Below are 8,062 nucleotides of genomic sequence, written 5' to 3'. Positions count from 1 at the left end.
CACTTTACCTGTCTGAGGTTTTAATCTTGAGGCTGATCGATGTCGAGCGCCGCGTCATGGGAAAACTCTAAATTCCTCTGTTGGACAAGACTGAGCACCGAGTGAATCCCGAAATTGATGATGCGGGCCGAGCTTGGACTGTTCTGTTGCTGGTCACAGGAGGAGGAAATTGATGAGCGGGGGTTAATTAAGACTTGTAGGCCGCCAAGGCTTTAATCCCCTCCAGCTAATGCAGCAGCACACACACAGATGGCCAAAACGTTACAAGGTAAGACCTCTGACGGACAGCAGCCCAGAGGAGCACCGCAGGATGGGCAGTAAAATATGAAGCTGGATTCTGTAGATAATGGGAGACTCTCCATGGTTTATAGATGAGCTGTACAAGGACGGGATGTGTGCTGCACCTACTGGGGCCTTCGCTGTATTCATCCCCTGACTTGGCTTTAACATGCATTAATAAAAAGTTGACTCCAAGTCAGGCTGGAGCTTCTCTGGAGACCTGACAGTAACACGTTCTACCCGTTCCATACATTCTATCTGACTGCTTGTCTGTTCACTGTACAAAAAACACGCGACTTTGCTTATGATATATTTAAAATATTTCACTGTAGATCTTTTTTCCCGTAATGGACCTGTCTGGCCGCCTGCCATCGCCTACTTTGCTGTCTTCCCGTCCACCCATCCATCAGCTGATCATCCAGCATGTCTGTCCATACAGTGGCTTGTTTTAATGATAGATGAGGAGGGCTAAAATAGTCCACCTGCACACCATGTCTGTGATGTGCTGCTCTGCCCTGTCCTGCTCCATTTATTAATGATAGTGTGTCGTCATGCTGAGAGAGACAGGAATGTGCACTCTCCATCTCCATTCAACGCTCCCCACTTTGATTCATAAGCACAAATGTTTTTTTTTTTTATGAATGCCAGCTTTAGTGCACATCTGATAAATACTATTATGGTGTTATTGGATGCAAAAAAAAGCCAAAGTACTATTTCCAGTGTCAGCAGTGCACCTTTAAGCTCTGTAAGCTGCACTACAAAAAGCTCTGTCATTTACTGGACTTATCAGTTAAAGAAAGAAAAAAAGCGATTCAGGGGAGTTGCGTGACTTTTTCTGCCCGGAGTGAAATCTGCAGTGCAGCAACATGCAGCCTCAGTCACCGGCAGCTTCAGAGGCAATCTCTCACCGCTGCCTGTAAAGCTTACATGCTGTAAATCCACAGCAATAACTTAAAGTGACAGCGTGTTTCAACATGTGGATCCAACTGGAGCTTCTCTTGTTTAGATTTTAGCACTCGGACAGTGTGAGGACATTGTTTGGAGTCTTCAGTGAGCAAATCGAACTGGATTTGTTAAAGTCAGGCAGACAAATAGGATTTAGAGCATTTTTAACCCCATAATTAGGTGATGTGTCGGCTGGATTCTTTGTGTTTCTTATTTTAGTCGTGAACATGTGAAGTTGAAGAGGAACGTCGCCTCGTGGGACCTGAACGGTTCCAGTGCATGCCACACAGCAACAACGTCCACAGTGTGATTCACACGTGGGACTTGAAAATGCCCGTAAGGGATGTTTCAGGTGACCATGAAACATCCTTTCGTTATGCTGCTTTAGGTCTGGGCCGCTGGGGGACTTCCCATGATGCACCTCTCCTCTGCTTTCCTCTCTGTGCATTTCTATGCTACCTGTGCATGTCATTAACTTTGTGTCTTCTCTCTCCAGGAGTTTTGTCCTCTCTGCAGGTATCTGCAGTTACCGACCTCACCTCACCTGTTTTTTCTCTGCCCTCCTTTTCTCGCTCCCCTTTACCCTCACCCCAACCAGGTGAGGCAGACGGTCACCCTACCTGAGCCTGGTTCTGCTGCAGGTTTCTTCCTGTTGTAACCATGAAGCTGCTCAAATGAAGTCATTGGATTTGTTAGGTTTCTCTCTATAATGTTTTATTGTTAGGTCTTTATCCTGGCTATGTAAATGTCCTGAGGTCACTGAAAATATGTTGTGTATTGGCACTGGTGCACGTAGCGCCCCACAAAAAATGCCCAAAGCTTTCAGGGGTTTTAAAACTTCACATAGTGATCTGGGATGTAGCCCTGGCCAGAAGGCTTGCAGCTCTAAGTGTTGATCGCAGCACGCTTCCTCAGCCGTGGCCAGCAGCTTGACGTCACGCGTGAGTTCCTTCCAAACTACCATCAGCAGCTGTAGTTAATGACTTCTTTCCAAAGCTAAATGATCCCATATTTGTATAATATTGTGCACTGTATTCAACATCATCCAGATGTGTATATTTTGAAAAATCTCTTCAGCTTAATCCCTATAAGGACAAGTTGGAAAAGGGACGTCATCCGTCTGGTAGAGCATGAAGGTCAGGTTTCTACTCAGAGCTCTGGTGGATTTTTAGGAGCTGCCGTCCTCGTACCTTTTGGTTTTTTTCTGCACTGCAGTTATCACAGCAGGCATATGGTGGTCCGCTTTCCTCCTTTAATGAGGGAAAAATAATTACTGATGAAAGAAGCTCATTTTGTTTCTGAGACCCAAAGCATGCAGATGGTCTTTTATTAAAGCTGCAGTTGAGAGAAATCTGGAAAGTGTGAAAAACAATAAAAAGCGTTTTTAGAAACAGCAGAATTTGTAAATGCTTCCCCTGTAGTCTTTTAGTGGGTTTTAGTGGGTTTTAGTGGGTTTTAGTGGTCCGTTCTAAGCCCCTCCCAGCAGATGGAAGCCATATGCATGTCAAAAAACAGTCAAAGCCAAAAGGCAACATCGAAAGTCCTCCATTTAATTCATCCAACTAATACGTCCTTTACCCAATGTGGACTTTGTTGGTCTTCATACCATCCATCCAGTATCTATACACCTTCATCCTCACTAGGGGGTGGAGTCTATCTCTATCCCAGCTGACTCAGGGTGAAGGCAGGTTCGCCTGGACAGGTAACCAGTCTATCACAGGGCTCCCGGGTGTCCTCACTCGACGATCTTCTAGCTACGAGGCGACGGTGCTAACCACCGAATTTATATCGTCTCATCCAATCTGAGTGAAAAAGCATTTGATTGGCCAAAGTCTTAAATCTTGGGCTCGATTTTTCTCACCGAGAGAGAGTGCAAAGGTTTATTGTCTCCTCAGATACCTTTAATCACAATATGATATTATTAATATTATGGATAAATAAAAACTGCCTACCCTAGCTTTAATGGAAGATGGCCGCTCGGAGAGCTTTTCATCTGGAGAATGTAAGAAAAAAACCCTCCTATAACATCATCAAGTCTTTTACTGCTCATTTCTACTACAAATGCTTTTATATATATATAAACTAGCATTTGATGCTTCTCTCTTTGCTCAAAAGGTACCTGAGAGGCACAGAGCAAAGGGAAGTCGACACTTTGATGAGAGGATTTTGGCAATTTGATAACCAGATGGCATTCCAGTACGGGATGTTCCAGTGCCTAGAGCTGGAGCAGCAAAAGGAGGAAGGAGAACGCAGAAGAGGAGACAGGTAGTAGGAGTTAGGTAGCAAGATACGCAGCAATGCACTGTACATTACTGTAGAAAATGTCAAGAGACATAGAGCTGATAATAGGGTTTAGAATACAAAAAAAAAGCAAAGAGAAAGGGCAGCACAGGGAAAGACGACGTCCAAGTCAAGCTGGATGCTTTTGGGAAACGTTGCGTAGCCAGATGGCTCTGGGTTTAGAGAGGTCTCGTCGTCCCACAGCCCAGGACAGCCGTCCCCCCCAGGCATGTAATGACAGGCCGGGCACAGTGGGACGGGATCAAACTCTGAGGATGGATGAGCCTTTTCTGAGGTCACAGACTGCAGAGAACGAAGGAGAGGCAGGGAGGAAGAGAAGGGCAAAGCAAAGTGTAAAGAACACTCAGGTGTCTTTAAAAATTCAGGTGTTTGAAAATTTAAGATGGAGGAAAAAAATCATGTTTTCAAACTGATCTCTGTGCACTTCCAAAACTCCTCCTTATGTAAGAATGTGAAGCCTTCACTTGAGCTTGTACAAACAGGTTACATAACAAATATGAAGTCAGGGTTACATTACTGTACGTTACCGTCCTGAGGCGTCTCGGTGTGGAGACCTTGTGCATCCATCATGTGGTGGGAACAATCGTTTTCTCACTTTGTGGAACAGCATAACTGAAAAGACTGCAGGACATCCGCCAGCAGGAGAATTGCTCTGCAGACTTGTGCTGGAGACTTTCGCTTCCTGAACATCTCTCCACCAATGATGTACCTGCATCGTCTTCAGCTATTGATTGTTTCAGCTCCACGATGGGATTCAGATTATAGTTTCCAACATGCGTAAAGTTGCACTAATCAATATTTTTTCAATCAACAATGGCTCGCACAACCTTTAGTAGTCTGAAAGATGTTTTATGTTTTTTGCTGGATCTCGTGCCGCTCATCGATCTTGCTGCCAGCAGCAGCAGCAGCAGAAAGCTGCTCCAATGCAAAAAGATTTGATAAACTATTGTAAACTACCAGCCCCACAGCAGAAAGTTAGCAGTTAGCTAGTCTGACTCTATGGATGTTGACTTTGGTGTAAGTCCACCATTTCCATCACGCATTTCACGAGGTTTTCTCCTCTCCATGTTATCCGTGTGTTACCATCTTCATCACCCCGTCACTTTGGGAAACAGCAGCAACCTCTAAGCAGCAAACTACATACTGAAAATCTGTAGAAGACTGGCCTGCTCAGTTCATTCTTTAATTACAGGACTCATCTCCTTGCATGCAAAGGTTTGACCATAACTATCCCCCTTCACAGTTTCGTTCAGACACCACCACTAAGTCTTGTGTTTAGCTCCACCCAAGACAGTTGTGATTGGTTTAAAGAAATACAAACAAGCCCGAAGGTGTTGCTGTGCAGGACTAACGGTTAGTTGGTGAACTTAGAAGAACTTTCTGTTGCTCCATCTGTAACTAGATGGTGGATTCTTTGGGTCCTGTGGGTTGTCGGGTGGGGTCTCTATGGATTGGGCCTGATCCAGCACATCCCACAGGTGTTGTATCGGGTTGCGTTCTGGGGAGTTTGGAGGTCGGGTTAACAACCTGAGCTCTTTGTCGTGTTCCTCGGCAGGATGCAGCATCCTGCTGGGTGAGGCTGCTGCTGTCAGAGAGCACCATGGAGGTCTGCTTGGTCTGGAACAATGTTTAGGAGCATGTCAACGTAACAGCTACATGCCGAGATGTCTGAAGTCCACGACTCTAGCAAGACATTCTAGTCATTGCTAGAAGGCAACACAAGGTATTTATAAAGGTGTGGCTCCAGAAAACAGATTATTTTTCTATTTTGGAATCAGTCAATGAATTGAATGAATGAATAACCAAGAATACAAATGTGACATTAACTGATGATGGAAATAACAGTTCTAATGTCTTTGTTTTCTGTTTTCCAACCTGCAGCTCACATTGTTCAGTCTGGCAGTGAGTCTGGCACCTGGTAAGATAATAGATCACATAGTTTCAGCTTATTTTAGCTAAAGTTAGCAAAGATATAACTTTTTCATTCAGTTGATCTATTATTATATATTTCTTAGAGGAGGAAACTAAAACTCTTTTCTCTTCAGGCAGTGCTCGGTCAGTGTAAGAGCAGCAAACCGGGCCTGAAGCAGGCAGATGGTGTCGAGGTCCAGCACGGCTCCACGCAGCACGAGGAGGATCCGCCCTGATGGATGGTTTCATCTGGGCTTCGGCTCCAACCACGAGGTCAGAACCACGACTGAGCTCAGAACGGAGCGACGAAGGTCACAGATCAAATCACAGCCAAAGTGTGAGGGACGCTATAAGTGCTGACCTTCAGTTATCCTACAGATGGGATGCTGCAGCGCGTTCTGGTAAAGGAAGACTTTCTCCTTGAGGATAAACAAGCTGAGCTGCTCCTACTTCACCAACTGCTCCCCTGTGGAGTGCATGTTTTCCTCTGCCTTCGCTGACATTTCTCCATCTGAAGATCAAATCCGCAGATGGCCAGCTCGCTCTTCCGTCTCCTTCAGATTTATTTTGGAATCATTAGCCCGGTTAAATTGACAGGTTCTTGTGTTTGTAACGTTTCAGCCAGATTTTTTAGCTTTTTTTTTTGGAGCTTGCGTGCCTGCGAGCCACACGTCTTGTGCACGCGTGTGGGCGTGTACATGCTGTCTATCACGATGGAGACGGCGGCATAGCGAGTGTTGTGTTACGTGGATTGAGGAGATGACTTGCTGCTGTCGCGGCGGCGGAGCCAGACGCCCTGTCAGCCGGTCAGTAAACATATAAGCGGTGACAAAGAAGGAGTCGAGGTGTTCGTCTCGCACACAACATCACATGAGGACGGTTCAACGCATAAGAGCAGCAGAATGAAGGCGGAAAGTCTTCTTATGCAGCTGAGTGTAAACGCTTCACTCAGAGAGTCTTTCACACATCCCACCAGACAGTGATTCAGGCACCTTAACCGAGTGGCAGCGGTCCAAACAACATAAAAAAAACACCCCATAAAACTGGGATTCAGATAAAGGCAGAGAACTAAATGTTTGGGTGATTCTGAATCAGCTGTTCGGGGTCAGAGATAGGCTGTGGAGGAGATTATGGAGTTGCAATGCTGCTTATTTAAATCTTCACTGAGGCTGAGTGCTGAGCTACTTTGAATGCTAGATTGATTTTTTTTAGGTAGACTTAAGCTGCGTAAGATTAACAGCACCTTAACCGCCGTTTATTTGCATTTACACCTTAATCTGTGTCTGACTTTAACCCCACACACACACACACACACACACACACACACACACACGATGCAGCTTCGTCAATGAGGTGAACGTTTATCACACAAACAGCATTTTTATGATATTAAAACATCATGTGGAAAGACACTCATCTTGGATAAGCAGCAGATGAGAACAAAGTAGTTTATCAGCCGATTGCATTTAAACTGAGGGACTCTGAAAGATCTGCTTGGGTGCAGAAGTCTCCGTTTAAGATGTGCCAGAAACCAGAAGAAATATGGAGGAACTACTAGACTGAGGAAATGAAAAACAGTGGAGGAGCTTTGGCGTTAGCGTTCTGGTTTTGTCGGATGTTAGTCTTTCTGATGGTGGAGTTGAAGAGCTGGACATTGATTTTAACAATATTTTAGTCTGAAAATCAGTTTGTTCAAATGAGTCACGCCACTGATTTTGCCTCAAGTGATGTGACCTGAGTCAGTCAGAAAAAATAAAGATATGTGGGTGTACAGTTAAAACCAAGTGAGCAGACCCAGTCCTGCCTGCTAAAAAATAACCTTCCTATACAGCTCGAATGTAAACTCAGTGCTTGTTTTGAGTAAATACGTACAAATCTCTGTCATTTCCAGTCGTGTTTTCCAACCGTCGCTCCTTTTCAGTCAACCGATCATATATTAGAGGAGTTGGAGATTTATCATCCAAACGTTTTAACCCAAAGCGTGATGTTATCCTGAACCTCAAAAGTAGTTTTGGGAACTAAACCCGACAAAACGAGTAGAATCGAAACTTGATGCTGAGCTCTTTGAGGGTGAAAACATTTCTTGTATCGTCCATCTCTCACCATCTGTGGATCCAGTACGTTTCCTTCCAGGCAGCATAGTTGTGTAGAAATGCGACTTTTGTGAGACGAGGTGTTTATACGAGACCTGAAGGTTCAAGGCTGCGTTATCCGCTACTGGCAGAACACACCTGAACGCCTCGCTGTCTTTGCAGCGTTAAACAGGAAGCAGAACGATGTCGGTATTTCTTGTTCTGCTGCATCAATTTCTACCCTTTTTGTAAACGATCATAAATCATGTTATGCAGCTGTAGCGCTGAATGCTTTACTTTGTGTTGCAATGATCAGTGACTGTAACCAACAATAACAATAAATTAGAGAAAACATTGTTATTGAGCTTAATCCAGGGCTTTGCAGAACCATTTATTATCCACATTTGCTGACTCTCAAATGCACAATTTCTCTGCTTTTTGCTGCAAGTTGAACATCAGTTGGGTTTTTATTGTCGGCTGGACAAAACGATTTAATTAACCAACAATAAAAATGTATTGTTAGCGGCAGCTGCGGTTATGAATGAGCATTATGA

This window comes from Stegastes partitus, unplaced genomic scaffold (assembly GCF_000690725.1).
Source record: "Stegastes partitus isolate 25-593 unplaced genomic scaffold, Stegastes_partitus-1.0.2 Scaffold72, whole genome shotgun sequence".
NCBI lineage: Eukaryota > Metazoa > Chordata > Actinopteri > Pomacentridae > Stegastes > Stegastes partitus.
Note: the sequence above shows the minus strand (reverse complement) of the source record.